Here is a 20598-nt window from a genome sequence, read left to right as displayed (position 1 = left end):
TCTTGATTTAAAAAACACAAGAAAGTAAGGATGGAGGATCATATCTCTAGATCATAAAAGCCATATATGAAATACCCAATGCTAATATCATCCTCAATGGGGAAAAACTGAGAGCTTTCCCTCTAATGTCAGGAACAAGACAGGGATGTCCACTCTCACCACTGTTATTCAACATAGTATTGGAAGTCTTAGCTTCAGCAATCAGACAGACTGCCGAATAGGCCAGGAGGAGGTCAAACTTTCACTCTTCACAAATGACATGATACTCTATATGGAAAACCCAAAAGATTCCACCAAAAAACTGCTAGAACTGACCCATGAATTCAGCAAAGTCGCAGGATACAAAACGATGCACAGAAATCAGTTGCATTCTTATACATCAATAATGAAGCCACAGAAAGAGAAATCAAGGAACCAATCCCATTTACAATTGCACAAAAAACCATAAAATACCTAGGAATAAATCTAACCAAAGAGGTGAAAAATCTATACACTAAAAACTATAGAAAGTTTATGAAAGAAATTGAAGAAGACACCAAAAAATGGAAAAAATATTCCATGCTCCTGGATAGGAAGAGCAAATATTGTTAAAATGTCAATACTACCCAAAGCAATCTACATATTCAATGCAATACCTATCAAAATAACACCAGCATTCTTCACAGAGCTAGAAGAAACAAACCTAAAATTTGTATGGAACCATAAGAAACCCCGGATAGCCAAAGCAATCTTGAAAAAGAAAACCAAAGCTGGAGGCATCACAATTCCGGACTTCAAGCTGAATTACAAAGCTGTAATCATCAAGACAGTATGGTACTGGCACAAAAACAGACACATAGATCAATGGAACAGAACAGAGAACCCAGAAATGAACCCACAAATGCATGGCCAGCTAATCTCTGACAAAGCAGGAAAGAATATCCAATGGACTAAAGACAGTCTCTTCAGCAAGTGGTGCTGGGAAAACTGGGCAGCAACATGCAGAAAAATGAACCTGGACCACTTTCTTACAAGATACACAAAAATAAACTCAAACTGGATGAAAGACCTAAATGTAAGACAGGAATCCATAAAAACCCTAGAGGAGAAAGCAGGCAAAAACCTCTTTGACCTTGGCCAAAGCAACTTCTCACTCAACACGTCTCTGGAGGCAAGGGAAACAAAAGCAAAATGAACTACTGGGACCTAATCAAAATAAAAAGCTTCTGCACAGCAAAGCAAACAATCAGCAAAATTAAAAGGCAACCAATGGAATGGGAGAAGATACTTGCAAATGACATATCAGATAAAGGGTTAGTATCCAAAATCTATAAAGAACTTACCAAACTCAACACCCAAAAAACAATTAATCCAGTGAATAAATGGGAAAAGACATGAATAGACACTTCTCCAAAGAAGACATCCAGATGGCCAACTGACACATAAAAAAATGCTCCACATCACTCATCATCAGGGAAATACAAATCAAAACCACGATGAGATACCACCTCTTGCCTGTCAGAATGGCTAAAATTAACAACTTAGGCAAAAACAGATGTTGGCGAGGATGCGGAAAAAGAGGATCTCTTTTGCATTACTGGTGGGGATGCAAGCTGTTGCAGCCACTCTGGAAAACTGTATGGAGGTTCCTCAAAAAATTAAAAATAGAACTACCCTAAAACCCAACAATTGCACTACTAGGTATTTATCCAAAGGATACAGGTATACTGTTTCGAAGGGACACATGCACCCCTATGTTCATAGCACTATCAACAATAGTCAAAGTATGGAAAGAGCCCAAATGTCCACTGGTGGATTAATGGATAAAGAAGATGTGGTATATATATGTATGTATATATATACACACACATACATACATATACATATATGTATACACACACACACACACACACACACACACACACACACACACACACACAACAGAGTATTACCCAGCAATCAAAAAGAATGAAACCTTGCCATTCGCAACTACATGGATGGAACCAGAGGGTGTTATGCTAAGCAAAATTAGTCAGAGAAAGACAAATTCATATGATTCACTCATAGGAGGACTTTAAGATACAAAACAGATGAACATAAGGGAAGGGAAGCAAAAATAATAAAAAACAGGGAGGTGGACAAAAACATAAGAGACTCTTAAATATGGAGAACAAACAGAGGGGTTGCTGGAGGGGTTGTAGGAAGGTGGATGGGCTAATTAGGTAAGGGACATTAAGGAATCTACTGAAATCACTGTTTCACTATATGCTAACTTGGATGTAAATTAAAAAATAAATTAAAAAAATATGTTTGCACTATTCTGTAGTATAGCAAGTGTGTAATAGCATTTTCTAAAATATGAGCAAATCTCAGCAAGTTTAAGCTTTTTGGTTCGTGGAGGGTCTTGCCTTGATGTTGATGGTTGCTGACTAATCAGGGCAGTGGTGGCTGAAGTTTGGGGTGCCTATGGCAATTTTTTTTAATTGTGGCAATTTCTTTAATAAGACAACAATGAAGTTTGCCACATCGATTGACTCTTCATGAATGATTTCTCTGTAGCATGCAATAATGTTTGGTAGCATTCTGCCCACTGTAAGAACTTAATTTAAAACTGATCAATCCTCTCTAATACTGGCACTGTTTTATCAACTAAGTTTATGTAATAATCTAATTTCATTGTTGCTATTCCAGCAATCTTCATGGCATCTTCACCAAGAGTATATTCCTTCTCAAGAAACTACTTTCTTTGCTCATCCGTAAGAAGAAATTCCTCATCCATTCAAGTTTTATCATGAGATTGCAGCAATTCAGTCACATATTCAGGCTCTACTTCTAATCCTAGTTCTTTTGCTATTTTCAGCACATCTGCAGTTACTTTCTTCACTGAAGTCTTGAAACCCTCAAAGTCATCCATGAGAACTGAAAGCAACTTCTTCCAAACTCCTGTTAACGTTGATATTTTGATCTCTTACCATGAATCACATATGTTCTTAATGGCATCTAGAACGGTGAATCCTTTCTAGAGGGTTTTCCATTTATTTTGCCCAGACCATTAGTTGAACCTTATCTATGGCAGCTATGGTCTTACAAATGGATTTCTTAATAAGACTTGAAAGTCAAAATTATTCTTTAATCCATGGGCTGCAGGACAGATGTTGTGGTAGCAGGTATAAATACATTAAATTTATTGTACATCTCCATCAGAGCTCTTGGGTGACCAGATGCATTGTCAATGAGCACTATTATTTTGAAAGACTCTTCTTCTCTGAGCAGGTCTCAACAGTGAACTTAAAACATGTTGTAAACAGATGTGCTGTCATTCAGTCTTTGTTGTACCATTAATAGAGCACAGGCAGAGTATAGTTAGCATGGTTCTTAAGGGTGCTATGATTTTTAGGAAAGCAAATGAGCATTGCTTTCTTTTTTATTATTTATTTTTTAATTAAATCCAAGTTAGCTAACATATAGTAAGTATAATAATGGTGTCAGGAGAATTTAGTGATTAATCACTTACATATAACACCCAGTGCTCATCCCAACAAGTGCCCTCTTTAATGCCCATCACCCATTTAGCCATGCCCCTACCCACCTCCCCTCCAGCAACCCTCAGTTTGTTCTATGTATTTAAGAGTCTCTTATGGTTTGCTGCCTCATTTGTTTTTATCTTATTTTTCCTTCCCTTCTATGTTCATCTGTTTTGTTTCTTAAATTCCATATATGAGTGAAATAGCATGGTATTTGTCTTTCTCTGACTATTTCACTTAGCATAATACCCTCCAGTTCCATCTATGTTGTTGCAAATGGCAAGATTTCATTCTTTTTGATCACCAAGTAATATTCCATTGTGTATATATATACCACATCATCTTTATGCATTCATCAGTCAATGGACACTTGGGCTCTTTCCATAATTTGGCTATTGATGACAGTACTGCTATAAACATTGGAGTGCATGTGCCCCTTTGAATCATGAGTTTTGTATCCTTTGGATAGATAACTAGAGTGAAATTGCTGGGTCATAGGGTAGCTTTATTTTTAATTTTTTGAGGAACTGCCACAGTTTTTCAGAAAGACTCGCCAATTTGCGTTCCCACCAACAGTGCAAAAGGGTTCCCCCTTCTCTACATCCTCGCCAACATCTGTTTCCTGACTTGCTAATTTTAGCCATTCTGATAGGTGTGAGGTGGGATCTCATTGTGGTTTTGATTTGTATTTTCCTGATGATCAGTGTGATGTTGAGCATCTTTTCATGTATCTGTTAGCCATTTGGATGTCTTCTTTGGAATAATGTCTGTTCATGTTTTCTGCCCATTTCTTCACTGGATTATTTGTTTTTTGGGTGTGGAGTTTGATCAGTTCTTTATAGATTTTGGACACTAACCCTTTATCCAATGTCATTTGCAAATATCTTCTCCCATTCCATAGGTTGCCTTTTAGTTTTGTTGATGGTTTCCTTTGCTGTGCAGAAGCTTTTTATCTTATGAGGTCCCAATAGTTGATATTTGCTTTTGTTTCCCTTGTCTCCAGAGACATGTCAAGTAAGAAGTTGCTGCAGCCAAGGTCAAAGAGATTGTTGCCTATTTTCTGCTCTAGGGTTTTACTGGTTTCCTGTCTTACATTTATGTCTTTCATCCAGTTTGAGTTTATTTTTGTGTATGGTGTAAGAAGGTGGTCCAGGTTCATTCTTGTGCATGTCGCCGTCCAGTTTCCCCAACTACATTTGCTGAAATAAGTGTTTTTTTCTATTGGATATTCTTTCCTGTTTTGTCGAACATTAACTGACCCTACATTTGTGAGTCCATTTCTGGGTTGTCTATTCTGTTCCATTGATCTATGTGTCTGTTTTTGTGCCAGTACCATACTGTCTTGATGATTATAGCTTTGTAATTCAGTTTGAAGTCTGGAATTGTGATGCCTCCAGCTTTGGTTTTCTTTTTCAAAATTACTTTGCCTATTCAGGGTCTTTTCTGGTCCCATACAAATTTTAGAATTCTCTTTGATAAGTTCCTTTCCCTTGGCTTCAATGTCCATTATGAGGAACTTCCACCAGAATAATAACCTACTTTTTCTCCCATCACATGGTTTACTCCTTCCCAGAAGTTACTTAATCTGTGTTTGCTCTGGAGACAAGAAAATAGGTTTAGCCCTTTCTTCTCTTTTCATCTTTTAAAGCCAGCCTGCCTGCAAGGAGGATGCAATTCTGATTTCCTCTCTTGTGCATGCTGTAAGGGGCAAGCTGAATTTCTCCAGCTTGCATTGAGAGAATAAGTTTGTGTATTTAGAGAGCATTAGCACCCCATTTGGCCACACAACTGAGCCACATTTTCCAATATAGATTCTTTAAGCAATAAAGTTTTTTTTGGCCTCCATATCTCTGATATCTGTGTCTCTCAATGAATTCCAGCCTTTGGAAAGGAGGAAGGAGATGTTTAATGATCTTATTCATCAAACACGAATAGTAATAGTGTTCTGTCTAAATAATTATTCTTTACTATCATGGTTTTCTATTACCAAAATGAAAATTAAACCTACCTTTAAGTGAAAAAAAACTTGATGTCCATGGGTTTCACTAGTTTTATCACTACCCAGATGCAGCTATACTTATAACAGTGGAATAGCTTACTAAAGATTCAGTGATTCCTTGGTTTGAGAAAGATATAACTGGGGTGCTGCCCTGTAGGAAGTAGCAGATGTTCCAAACTAGTGATCCGTATCTCATACTGTATCTCCTATAAACAGAATACATGGGTCCAGTCACTGAAGGTTGAAAGAGGAAGTATCACCTCTCATTATTATATCTAACAAGCTCCTTCAAAATATATGCTTTCTGTCCAATTCTGCTGTCAAGAGCTCTTAATATCCAAGGGAGGACTGTTTCCACTAGAAACACAGTATTTTTGTTAAATTAGAATCTGAGGCTGCCACCTAGTCACCTGGGCTTACAGGTATGAACTGGTTAAACTAATACAAAGGTGTGGTTATAGTGACTAATTCTAATCACTGGGGAAAATAGAGTTGCTGCTACACAATGGACGCAAAGAGGAATGGAAATGGCTCCCAGGTGAAAAGTCTCTTAGTGCCCCTAAATTAGTTGCAGAGTAAAGCAACTTTACATATTTCCATTAGTGCTCAGATCTCTCAGAAACAAAAATCAGGTTATGTTGGAAGGTATTCACAATGGGTCTCCCACATTTCTGTGTGCCTTGCAAACACATCTAACTGCTCTTTAAGGACTATATTTTCAAGGATATTTGTATAACAAAGAACCTTGGAAAACAGAGATAGTATTTACTCTCAGTGCAAGGGTAGATTTGCTTATAGCCCTTGAAGATATAGTGACTCCTCTGCCCATTATAAAAAGTTAGATTTTCCTTAGCTCCAAGTTCTACTCTAACACACCCCTGCTGTGTGTGCAGCATTAATCTAGACCATACATGCTACCTCTATGTGATCTGGGGACAAGTAGAACTATATAGACATGCAAATGTCTACACTGTGAATAATAAAGTTCTTAGTATCTGACCCAGGAGTCTCATGTCTTCTGTCAGCATCCATGAAACTGGGGCGGGCTAACTTTAAAACTTTTAAGTAGAGTAAAATCTCAAACCCTTCACAGTTCTTGACATATTATTCCACTGAAAAAGGAGCTTTAATCATCTGAGAGACTGAATGAAGGCAATAGACATGGAATGCTGGTACAAGAGATAAATGACAAAGTCTAACAACCTTATGACCAGTTGCAGAAATGAGGGTTCTTCCATATATTTTTCTGTCATGGAAATTGTATGTGTTAAATTCTGTAGCAAACATTTAAAAGTTATCTTTAAAACTTTAGTACTTAATTCATATGTGAAGTAAAATGATAATACCAAGCATTTACTGGGGAGGAGGTACTATGCTATTTATCACTTAAAAGATTCCTCCCAATGAAGTAGATGATAATATGCCTATTTTGCAAATGAAGAAATTGAGACTCAGGGTCCAGGTAATTTGACCAAGGTTAATTTTAATTTTCTTCAAGGCTTTAGCAGTAGTCTTCTCAGTGAGGTATTCTTTAAATACCCTATCTGAAATTTTAATCCTTTTCTCTATAAATATGATACATCTTCCTTCTCTGTTTTATCATCCTATTTTTTCTTTTAACTTTTTAAACTATAGTTAATATAGAGTGTAATATTAGTTTCAGGTGTAGTGATTCAACACTTCCATACATCATCCAATTCTCATTACAAGTGCACTCCTTAATCCCCATCACCTATTTAAACCATAACCTCACCAACCTCACCTCTGGTAGCCTTCAGTTTCTTCTCTATAGTTATGAGTGTGTTTCTTGGTTTGCCTTTTTTTCCCCCTTATTCATTTGTTTCTTAAATTACACATATGGATGAAATCATATGGTATTTGTCTTTCTCTGAATGGCTCATTTCGCTTAGCATACTACTACTCTCCAGCTCCATCCATGTCATTGAAAATGGAAAGATTTCATTCTTTTTCATGGCTGAATAATATTCCATCATATGTGCATACCACATCTTATTTATCCATTCATTAGTCGATGGATACTTGAGCTGTTTCCATAATTTGGCTATTGTTGATAATGCTGGTATAAAAATCAGGATGCATGCATCCCTTTGAAGTAATATTTTTGTATTCTCTACGTAAATACCTAATAGGGCAATTGCTGGGTCATAGGGCAGTTTTATTTTTAACTTTTTGAGGAAACTCCATACTGCTTTCTAGAGTGGCTGCACCAGTTTGCATTCCTACCAGCAGTGCAAGAGTGTTCCCCTCTCTCCACTTCCTCGCCAACACTAGTTGTTTCTTGGGTTGTTGATTTTAGCCATTACGATAGGTATGAGGTGATAGCTCACTGTAGTTTTGATTTGTATTTCCCTGAGGATTAGTGATGTTGAGCATCTCTTCATATGTCTGTTGGTCTTCTATATGTCTTCTTTGGAAAATGTCTATTCATGTCTTCTGCCCATATTTTAATTGGACCATTGTGTCTTGGGTGTCAAGTTGTAGAAGTTCTTTATAGATTTTGGATACTAACCCTTTGTGAGACATGTTATTTGCAAATATCTTCTCCCATTCTGTAGGTTGCCTTTTAGTTTTGTTGATGGTTTCCTTTACTGTGCACAAGATTTTTATCTTGATGAGGTCCCAACAGTTCATTTTTGCTTTTGTTTCCCTTGCCTCCAGTGATGTGTCTAGTGAGAAGTTGCTACAGCCAATGTCAGTTTACTGCCTGTGTTCTTCTCTAGAATTTTTTGTAGTCAGGTCTCACATTCAGGTCTTTAATACATTTTGAACTTATTTTTCTGTATGGTGTAAGAAAGTAGTCCAGTTTCATTCTTTTGCCTATTGCCTTCCAGTTTTCCCAACACTGTTTGTTGAAGAGACCAACTTTTTTCCATTGTATATTCTTTCCTGTTTTGTTGAAGTTTAATTGACCATATAGTTGTGGGTTCATTTCTGGGTTTTCTATTCTGTTCTATTGATCTGTGTGTTTATTTTTGTGCCAGTACCGTACTGTTTTGATCATTACAGCTGTGTAATATAACTTGACAGCCAGAATTGTGATGCCTCCAGCTTTTCTTTTTCAAGGTTGCTTTGACAATTTGGGGTCTTTTGTGGTTCCATATAAATTTTAGTTTTTTTCTAGCTCTGTGAAATATGCTGGTAGTAGTTTGATAGGGATTGCATTAAATGTGTAGACTGCTTTGGGTAGTATAGACATTTTAACAATTTTTGTACTTTCAATCCATGAGCATGGAATGCTTTTCCATTTTTTTGTGTCATCTTTAATTTCTTTAATTAGCATTTTATAGTTTTCAGAGTACAGGTCTTTCAACTCTTTGGTTAGATTTATTCCTAGGTATCATTGTTTTTGGTGCGATTGTAAATGTGACTGATTCCTTAAATTCTCTTTCTGCTGCTTCATTATTGGTGTAGAGAAATGCAACAGATTTCTGTACATTGATTTTGTATCCTGAAACTATCAGTTCTAGCAGTTTTGGGGTGGAGACTTTCAGGTTTCTATATACAGTATCATGTCACCTGCAAATAGTGAAAGTTTGACTTCTTCCTTGCTGATTTGGATGTTTTTTATTTCTTTCTGTTGTATGAGTGCTGTGGCTAGGATTTCTAGTATTATGTTAATAACAGTGGTGAGAACAGACATCCCTGTCTTGTTCCTGACCATAGAGGAAAAGCTCAGTTCCCCATTTAGGATGATTATTAGCTGTGGGTTTTTCATTGATGGCTTTTATCATGTTGAGGTATTCCCACAACCAACTTTGTTGAAGGTTTTTATCATGAATGGACTTGACAGAGTAAAATATCCAGACAATGATTTTTTTTTGGATTTGACACCAGAAGCAAAGGTAACAAAAGCAAAAACAACCTGCATACAACTAGAGTGTATTATGCTAGGCAAAATAAGTCAGTCAGAGAAAGATAAAGATCGTATGACTTCACTGATATGTGGAATTTAAGAAACAAAACAGATGAATGTAGGGGAAGAGAAGGAAAAATAAGATAAAAACAGAGAGGGAGGCAAACCATAAGAGACTCTTAAATATAGAGAACAAACTGAGAGTTGCTGTAAGGGAGGTAGGTGGGGGGATGGGCTAAATGGGTAATGGACATTAAGGAGGGCACTTGTTGGATGAGCACTGGGTGCTATATGTAAGTGATGAATCATTAAATTCTACTCCCGAAACCATTATTATACTATATGTTAACTAATGTTGATTTAAATACAATTTTTAAAAAATTTTAATTAAAATTGAAAATAAAAAAATAAGCAAGTGGGACAACATCAAACTAAAAAGGTTCTACAAAGCCAAGGAAACTATGAACAAAATGAAAAGGCAACCTATAGAATGTTGGAAATACTTGCAAATCATATATCAGCCAAGGGTTAGCTAATATACAAAAATATATATAGAATACAACTCAATAACAAAACAAAACAAAACATCAATCTGATTAAAAAATGGGCAGAGGATCTGAATAGAAGTTTTTCCATAGAAGATGAATGGTTGGACAAGAGATATGTGAAAAGGTGCTCAACATTACTAATCATCAGGGAAATGCAAATCAAAAGCACAGTGAGATATCACTTTATAGGTGACAGAATGGCTATTAGCAAAAAGACAAATAGCAAGTATTAGCAAGAATATGGAGGAAAGGGAACACCTGTGCACTACTGATGGGAATGTAAATTTGTGCAGCCACTATTAAACAGTATGGAGGTTCCTCAAAAAATTAAAAATAGAATCAACATATAATCCAGCATTCCACTTCTGGGTTGTTGGGGAAGTCATCAAGAAGACATGATGGCTTCTTGACCCATGAGCTAGACCCGGGCAATCAGAGGTTCCTCACTCCCTCTCTTGTCCCGGAGTATGAATCCCACTTGCCTTCCCCACTCCCAGAACCTGCCCCAAAGATACAGCCTTGAGATAGTGAGGTGGGGCTGAGATCATCTGGATAGTGTATGTGACTAAACCCAATTAGTGTCTCTATAAAACTTGTAGGTGAAGAGATCCACTCATCTTGTCACCACCTAAGATAAGCCTTATATGTAAGTTCCCTTTGCTTTTTAAAATTGCCATCTACCAACCTAGAATGACTTGACTCTTTGCTCTCTCCCTGCCCTTCGTGTATGGGGACCAGTTTGACTGGTTAGCCAGCCAGAAGACTGAAATGGGTTTTCGGAATGAGGCATCCATGGAGGAAATCCTGAGTTGGCTATCCTCTTCTATGAGGGGAGGGATGGACCATATGTCAGATATCTGTGGACTGTCATGTGAATATAGGAATAGCCCAAAATGTTGGCTGTTTTTAATGGGCTTGTGTGAGGAACTGCACATATTGCACTCTGGCAAAAAAAAGGAAATAAATGGCTACCACAATGCACTGGTCTCTACTGTGGGTAGTTATTGATGCCCAGCTAGAGGCTGAATCTTGAGTTTGAAAGTTACAAGAGCTGAGCTTATTGAAGAACATGTGAGTACCCACTACTCTGCCAGTTTTGGGGCTGGCAGACAAGGTAGGAGAACAGGATAATAAATGAGAGAACTTAGTGTCTTGTTTGCAAAGCTAGAAGAGCACAAGAGACCTCAGCTTAAGATCCAGGTACTTGTGACAAAGCCTGCACACTAGGAGCTGGAATCTCTGGGAAAGTGATCAGCATGAAGAGGAATTTGTGGTGACTGACAGTGAAACAGACAAAATACACTATGTTGTCCAACCCATAATACAGAGTAAAATTTTAAACAGTTAATTACCCCAAGGGGTGCCTGGGTGGTTCTGTCGGTTAAGGGTCCAACTTTGGCTCAGGTCATGATCTCACGGTTTGTAAGTTCAAGCCCCGTGTCAGGCTCTGTGCTGATAGCTCAGAGCCTCAGAGCCTCAGAGCCTAGAGTCTGCTTTAGATTCTGTGTCTCCCTCTCTCTGCCCCTCCCCTGCTCATGTTCTGTCTCTCTCTCTCTCTTAAAAATAAACATTAAAAAAAAATTTTTAAATACTTATTACCCCAAAATTTCTAGAAAACTTGCATTATTTCCCGTCCTTCATAAATTTTATCAAATTGTTGAAATGTAAACACCGCAGATTAACTGAAACATTGCCCACAGAAACTGAAGGAAAAAAAGTAGGGTATGGGAGGGGCTGCTTTTTAAAACAGACTGCTGTAGAAGTTCCCTTGCCCAAAAATCTAGTCCACAGCCTCCATAAGATCACAAATACCAAAAAAAAAAAAAAAAAACAAACAAAAAAAAAAACTTTAGCCATGTGAGAGGGTACCTGATTCATGACTAGAGTTACAGATGAAAACTATGGGGTTTCTGCTTGTGTCTGTATCTTTATATATATATATATATATATATATATATATATATATATGTGTATATATATATATATATGTGTGTGTGTATATATATATATATATACACACACACATATATATATACATATATATATGAATACAAACTCATATATATATGTATATATATATATGTGTGTGTATATATATATATATGAATTTGTGTACATTAAAAAATCTATGCATTCAATGCAATCCCTATCCAAATAAAATCAGTATTTGGGGCGCCTGGGTGGCTCAGTTGGTTAGGAGACTGACTTTGGCTCAGGTCATGATCTCATGGTTCGTGAGTTCAAGCCCCGCATCACGCTCTGTGCTGACAGGCTGCTTCGGATTCTGTGTCTCCCTCTCTCTCTGCCCCTACTCTGCTCACACACTCTCTCTCTCTGAAAAATAAACAAACATTTAAAAAATTTGTTTAAAGAAAATAACATCAGCATTCTTCACAGAGCTAGAACAAACAATCATAAAATTTGTATGGAACCACAAAGACCCTAAATAGCCAAAGTAATGTTGAAAAAGAAAAGCAAAGCTGGAGGCATCACAATTCTGGACTTTAAGCTGTAGTAGGATAAAATGAAAATTTTAATATCAAAAGTGCATTAGTGCAAAGTTAGATTTTGGTTTTCTGTTAAAAGAAAAAAATTTTCTTAGGTTATTGCCTGCTCTTAATAAGAAATTGTAAACAAAAGTTTTTCTTTACCTTTAATGTAATCTGCCTAGAAAGCAAAGATTGTTTTGTCTTTATCAGGTCTTTAATTGCTTAAGAAAGCTGAGTCTTCTCTATTAAAAGAGCTAAGTTTTTTACAAGTATTTAACATTGTATACATCAAATCTCATAAGAATCATTACCAAATAAGTGATGCTAAACTTATTGTGTATTTGCATGAAATTCCTAAAAATCTGGTATGTCCTGGTACAATGTTACCACTCATAATTTTAAAATGTATGTCACAGAAAATTCCCTTGTCAACAGCATTATACTGAGCTTTCGCCTGATCTCTAACCATGGCCATTTTTAAGTCTTCTGTCATTTACAGATAGTTACTGCTTTACTTAGTTGCTTTGTTAAAAGTGTTCTTGCAAAAGTGCTCCATCTTCAAGGAGATTCATGGGAGACTTTGACAAGTTTCTGATAACTAAGATCAATTTGCCTTTATCTGAGAAGGACAATAAGGAGCCCTTTGAGTGCTTCCCCAATGTTACCTGCATAACCCAACAATATGTCATTCAATGGTAGCCCCAGACCCATCCCTGTTCGCCTCCCCCATATCAGTAAAATAAGCCCGTCACATTGATGATATAATGTTAACATGAATGTTTGCCTCTGCTGCAGGATACTCTGCAGGCTTTGCTGAAACATCTGCAGAGGAGAGAATGGGCAGTGGACCCACAAAAATTCAAGGACCAGACACTGCTGTAAGTTTTGGGAAATCATTTGGTCAGGTAAGATGCACTGTCCCAAAAGCTACGATTCATAAGGTGCCAGTGTATCCAACCCCAAAGAATATGAAAGAGATACAGCCTTTATAGGGATTTTGGACGACTTTTAATCCTTACCTAGCACAGTGTCCCCATCCTTTATAACAGCTGGTTAAAAAAGTTGGGTGTGGGCATGTATGGGAGTAGAGATCAGAGCAAAGTTCCCTTTGAACTCTGGGCATCTCCCCAGCAGGGCTACCGTCCGAGTTAGATGTGTCTGAGACTTCTCAAGTTATGGGTCAGGCCCTGTAGCAGAGACAAAGAAGAGAGTACCCTTAGGATTTTAGTCCCAGCTCTAAAAGGGGGCAAAACCCCCATACACCCCCATAGAGCAACTGTTCCTAGCAGTGTTCATAGCACTCCTCCAAGGACAGTCTCTCCCACAGCAGCCAATGCATCAACCAATGGGCTAAACTCAGAGTGGTTTGACTGGTGATTATTCATGAGCCCTTGCCATTAACCCTCTGGATACAGTTGGGCCACTTTAAAGAGATTAACCCTAGGGCTTGGACAATGGAACACCGAGAGGTGGATAAATCATGAGTGGGCCCTTTTGGGTTCAGGATGTGTGGGGGGGGGGGGGGGGGGGACACCTGGGTTCATTTGCAACAGCGTGAGGCATTCCATGTCCCAGCTCATAAGGTACTGACAACCCCCTGACAATCAAGAAGCTGATGCCCTGGTTCAGATATGAGCCCTAGCAACTGATCGTTCAGTAGACACAGCAGATTGGGTACACAGAAAGTGTGACTATCACAGTGCCCAGGTGGGAGGACATATTCCAAGGATCCCCGATTCCAAGGATACTGCCTTGAAATACAGTAAATTGGTTAACACAGTAACAACATGTCCTGTGTGTTGTAAACAATGCCTAAGGCAACTGCCAAAGGAGTCTGGAGCCATCCACCAGAGTTCCCCACCAACAAGGGACTGGCAGACTGATTACATTGGCTCCCTCACTCTGAGTGAGGGTTCTAAACATGCCTCGGTTTATGTGGACACTGCATTTGACCTAACACAAGCTTTCCCCTATCACTATGCAAACCAGTTTACCACCATTAGGGGATTAAGAAAGTTAAATACCATGTATAGATACCCTCATCAACTAGATATTCATCTGGGGGTCATATGTCAAAAGTCATGATTTGCAAGACTGGGCAAAAGAACATGACATTGAACACAGGTTCCATCTCCCCTATAATCCACATGCAGCAGGATTGGTAGAAAGAAAAAATGTAATATTAAAACAGCAGATAAAATTCCTACCAGGTAAACCCACCTTGGCCAAGTAGATGAAAGTACTGCCTCCAGACTTTATTACCTTTGAATGATTAACTAGTAGGGCCTATTGTTCCATGTGCAGGACTAGGTACCTCTGCCAAGGCACCCAATATCATAAAGGTATGGAAGTCTCAGGAAACAGCCATTGCCCTCACCTCTCACTATGGATCAATATGCTGTGCTGCTGAGAACAACAAACTCTATCAAGCCTAAAAAAGGAGTTATCTATTGAAATTTACATTGGAATGTCCTTCTGGTTGGGGTTAGTTACTTCACACCCCTGAGTGAGAGGAAACTTTGTCTTACTATAAGCTGGACCAGTTAAAATGCACTCAACCTGGCCTGGAACATGCATGATTGGAAGAGGGAATATGGGAGTCCTGGTCTTGTATATCCTATCCCCAGACCATCTCCTCTTGCCTGATACCCAGCCAAAATGTATAGTATGTACAATCCAGTCAAGTTTCTGAAGCTTCCAACATCCCTCTCCTCAAAGCCAGGTGAGCACGTAATGTTTTTCCACAAGTATGGTCATTTGGCCACTGTCTTTGTTCCTTCTATTGGCTTAGAGGACATTATAGCATACACAGAAACCCTTACTAAATTCACAAAGCAAACCCTGAATGATAGCCAACAAAGCCTGGCCTGACTGAATACTAAAATGTCTCTAATGAGAAAAGCCATCCTCCAAAATAGAATGGCCTTGGACATTACTACTGCCTTGCAAGGAGGCACCTGTACCACTATGCAAGCAAAATGTTATGTTTTCACACCTGATGAACATGCTAACATATCATCTATATTTAATCATATGAGGACACAAATGAATTCTCTGAGTGATCTGATCTCCAGACTAGGGGACATAAGTCAGTGGTCTGGATCACGGGGTCTTAGTAGAAAAGTTGTCACCGATTTTAAGAATCATTGTCTTAATCTGTGTTTTCCCTTAAATTTATCCATACTGTTGCTGTGGCATTTGCCTCCAATGCAGTCAGATAGCCACCAAAGGAGCCACCTCCATGCTAGTGAAACCCCTTGCTGGCCCAACAAGGCAAATTGTGAAAGAGGGAGGTATATGAGACAGTCAGAGTTGATCATAGGGGGTGGAATGTTGGAGGTCATCAAGACATGATCACTGGTTGACCTGTGAGCTAGACGTAGGCCATTAAAGATTCTTACCTCCTTCCCTGTGCTTGGAATATAGGTTCCACTTGCCTTCTCAACTCCCAGAAGCTGCCCCAATGACACAGACTTGAGACAGTAATTCTGAGTAGGGTGCTGAGTTCATCTGGATGATATATTCAATTAAGCCCAGTTAATGCCTCTATATAAACTTTTAAATTTGACAGGTGAGTGCAGAAATCTACTCATCTTGTTGTCACCCAAGATAAGCCTTATATATTAGTTCCTTTTGCTTATTAAAACTTGCCATCTACCAACCTGGAATGACCTACCTCTGTCTTTAGTCTCTCCCTGTCCTCTGTGTATGAGAATCAGTTTCAGATTACACCCGGAAAGCTCCCACACCAACACATCGGAGCTTGTGAACCAACATGGATATTAAGCTTGAGGAAATGAAGACTAACTCAAAGAGATATCTGCACCCCCATGTTCACTGCATTATTTACAATAGCCATGATAGGAAGCAACCTAAAGTTCCATCAATATATAAATGGATAAAGATGAAGGGCACCTGGGTGGCTCAGTTGTTAAGCTTCTGACTTTGGCTCAGGTCATGATCTTGCAGGTCATGCTTTCAAGCCCCGTGTGCGGCTCTGTGCTGATGGCTCAGAGCCTGGAGCTTGCTTCAGATTCTGTGTTTCCCTTTCTCTCTGCCCCTCCTCTGCTTGCGCTCTGTCTCTCTCTCTCTCAAAAGTAAACAAACATTAAAAAAATTTTTTAATTAGATGGTTAAAGATGATGTGATACACACATGCACACACACAACAGAAAACTATTCATCTATAAAAAATAAAATCTTGAGGAGGAGAAGTTAAGATGACATAGAAGGAGGACCCTGGGCTTTCCTTGTCCCTAAAACACAGATGTATTGAGGTCAGATCCCTTGGAACACCCAGGAAATCAATCTAAAGACTGGCAAAAGGATCTCCACAGTTAGAGGGAGACAGCTTGGCAGGTTCAAGGCTTATTTTAACAAAAATATCAAAGCACACCTAGTTAAAGTTTCAAGCACTCCACCACTGCAAGCAAGGAGAAGCTCTGCAGAGGACTAACCAGTGAGAAAGAGCAGCCAAAACACAACAGCAAGAGGGCATGCACACAGTATACACCAGAAACACTTCCTGGAGTGCCAGGCCCTAGACAGTGTATGACCCCCTTTTTAAAAAATTTTTCAAAAATTTTTATTTATTTTTGGGAGAGAGAGAAGGAGGAACAAAGGGAGAAGGGGAGAGGGAGGGAGAGAGACAGGGAGAACAAGCAGGGTAGGGGCAGAGAGAAGGGGACAGAGGATCCAAAGCAGACTCTGCATTGACAGCCCAATGCAGGGCTCAAACTCATGAACCACGAGATCATGACCTGAACCAAAGTCAGATGTTTAACCAACTGAGCCACCCAGGCACCCTGTATGACTCCTTTTTAATATAGCATTACTCTCAGGTGCAGGAAACATAACAACCTTTTAAAACTTGCAAAACACAGAAACTTAGCCAAAATGACAAGATGGAGGAATTCTCCCCAAAAGAAAGGTCAAAAAGAAATCTCAGCCAGGGATTTGCTCAAAACAGATATAAGCAATAAATGTGAACAAGAATTTAGAACAATAGTCATAAGACTACTAGCTGGGCTTGAAAAAGCATAGAAGACACCAGAGAAACCCTTGCTACAGAGATCAAAGACCTAAAAACTAGTAAGGCTGAAATTACAAAATGTTATAACTGAGAAGCCAAACTGACTGGATACAGTCACAATGAGAGTTACAAAAGCAGAGGAGATAAAAGGCTATACAGAAGATAAAATGATGGAAAATAATGACGCTGAAATGAAAAGGGAAAGGAAATGGTTACATCACAAAAGGAGACTTATGGAACTCAGTGGTTCCATAAGGCAAAATAATATCCATATCATTGAAGTCCCAGAAGAAGAGCAGGAAAAAGGGGCAAATGGTTTATTTGAACAAACTTTAGCACAGAACTTCCCTAATCTGGGGAAGGAAACAGGCATTCAAGTCCAACAGGCACAGAGAACCCCACCCTCAAAATCAACAAAAACAGGTCAACACCAAGACATATCATAGTGAAACTTCCAAAATACAAAGATAAAGAGAGAATTCTGAAAGCAGCTAAAGACAAAAGGTCCTTAACCTACAAGGGTAGACACATATGGTTAGGAGCAAACCTGTCCACTGAAACTTCAGAGGCCAGAAGGGAGTAGCAGGAAACATTCAATGTGCTGAATGGGAATGCAAATTGGTGCAGCCATTATGGAGAACAGCATGGAGGTTCCTCAAAAAAACTAAAAATAGAACTACCCTTGAATCCAGCAATTTCACCCTATGATCCAGCAATTAAATACTTAGGTATTTACCCAAAGGACACAAAAGTACAGATTCAAAGGGGTACATGCACCTCAATGTTTATAGCAGCGTTATCAACAACAGTCAAACAAACTATGGAGAAAGCCTAAATGTCCATCCAATGATGAATGGAAAAAGAAGATGTGGTGTGTATATATTATGGAATACTACTCAGCCATCAAAAAAATTGAAGTCTTGCCATTTGCAATGATGTGGAAATAGCTAGAATGTATTACACTAAACAAAATATTTGAATCAGAAAAAGACAAGTATCATATGATTTCACTCATATATGGAATTAGAGAAGACAAATGAACATAAGGGAAGTTGGGGGGGGGGGTGGAGAGAAGAAAGGGAAACAAACCACACAAGACTCTTAATGATAGAGAACAAACTGAGGGTTGATGAAGGGAGGTGGGTGGGAGCTGGGCTAGATGGATGATGGGAATTAAGGAAGGCACTTGTTGTGATAAGCACTTGTTGTATGTAAGTGATGAATCAATGAATTATAGTTCTGAAACCAATATTGCACTGTATATTAACTAAAATTTAAATTAAAAAAAAGAAAAAGAAAAAATAAAATTTTGCCATTTGGGACAAGATGCATAGATCTTAAGGGCATTATGCTAAGTGAAATAAAGTCAGATAGGGAAACACAAATACTGTATGATCTCACATAAGTTTGGAATTAAAAAAAAAAACAAAACAGACTCATAGATAGAAGAGATTGGTCATTGCCTGTGGCCAGGGGTGTGGGGATCAAAAGGTACAATCTTTCAGTTATAAGTCCTGAGGATGTAATGTAGAGACCATGGTGACCATAGTTAGCAACACTGTATTGTATAAAAACATAACTCATTCTACTGTGTTTTTGCTTTATCTCACTTTGCAGATAATTGCATTTTTTTTTATAAATTAAAGGTTTGTGGCAACCCTAAGTCAAGCAAATCTATTGGTTCCATTTTTCCAAAAGCATTCGCTCACTTCCTCTGTGTCACATTTTGGTAATTTTCACAATATTTCAAACTTTTCAATTATTACTACATTTGTTATGGTGATCTGTTATCAGTGCTCTTTGATATTACTGTTGTAATTGTTTTGGGGTGCCAAAAACTGCACCCATATAACACAGACTTAATTGATAAATGTTGTGTACGTTCTGACTGTTCCACCAACCAGCAATTCCATTCTCTCTCCTTGGGCCTCCTAATTCCCTGAGACAAAACAATCTTTAAACTAGGACAATTAGGGGCGCCTGGGTGGCTCGGTCGGTTAAGCGTCAGACTTCAGCTCAGGTCATGATCTCGCGGTCAGTGAGTTTGAGCCCCACGTTGGGCTCTGTGCTGACTGCTCAGAGCCTGGAGCCTGTTTCACATTCTGTGTCTCCCTCTCTCTCTGCCCCTCCACTGTTCATGCTCTGTCTCTCTCTGTCTCAAAAATAAATAAGCGTTAAAAAAACATTTTTTTTAATTAAAAAAAAAACTAGGACAATTAATAACACTAAAATCGCCTCTAAGTGTTCAAGTGAGAGGCAGAGTTTTTGTCTCTCACTTTAAATCAAAAGCTAGAAATGATTACGTTTGGTGAGGAAGTGTTGGAACTGGAGACCGGCTGAAAGCTAGGCCTCTGGCACCAAACATTCAATTTGTGAATGCAAAGGAGAAGTTCTTGAAGGAAATTAAAAGTGCTATTCTAGGGAACATACAAATGATAACAAAGTGAAGCAGCCTTATTGCTGATATGGAGAAAATTTCAGTGGTCTGGATAGAAGATCAAAGCAGCCACGGCACTCCCTTAAGCCAAAGCCTAATCCAGAGCAAGGTCCTCACTCTCTTCAATTCTATGAAGGCTGAGAGATGTGAGTAAGATGCAGAAGAAAAGTCTGAAGCTAGCAGAGGTTGTTTCATTAAGGAAAGAAGCCATTTTCATAACATAAACGTACAAGTTGAAACAGCAGCAAGTTATCCAGAAAACCTAGCTAAGATAATTAATGAAGATGGCTACACTAAACAACAGATCTTCAATGTAGACAAAACAGCCTGCTGTTGGAAGAAGATGTTATCTAGGACTTTCAGAGCTAGAGAGAACTCAATGCCTGGCTTCAAAGGAGAAGCTGACATTCTTAACAGCTAATGCAGCTGGTGATTATAAATTGAAGCCCATGCTCATTTGCCATTTTGAAAAGGGTCCTTAAGAACTGTTCTAACTCTACTCTGCTCATGTTCTATCAAAGAAACAACAAAGCCTGGATGACAGCACGTCTGTTTATAACATGGTTTACTGAATATTTTAAGCTCAATTGACAATGCACTTGATCACCCAAGAGCTCTTATGGAGATATATAATAAAATTAATGTTACCTTCATTCTTGCTAACACAACATCTATTTTGCACCCCATGGATCAAAGATTAATTTTCACTTTCAAGT

This window comes from Lynx canadensis, chromosome B1 (genome assembly GCF_007474595.2).
Source record: "Lynx canadensis isolate LIC74 chromosome B1, mLynCan4.pri.v2, whole genome shotgun sequence".
NCBI lineage: Eukaryota > Metazoa > Chordata > Mammalia > Carnivora > Felidae > Lynx > Lynx canadensis.
The sequence above is the reverse complement of the archived record's forward strand: the minus strand, read 5'-3'. Positions refer to the sequence as shown.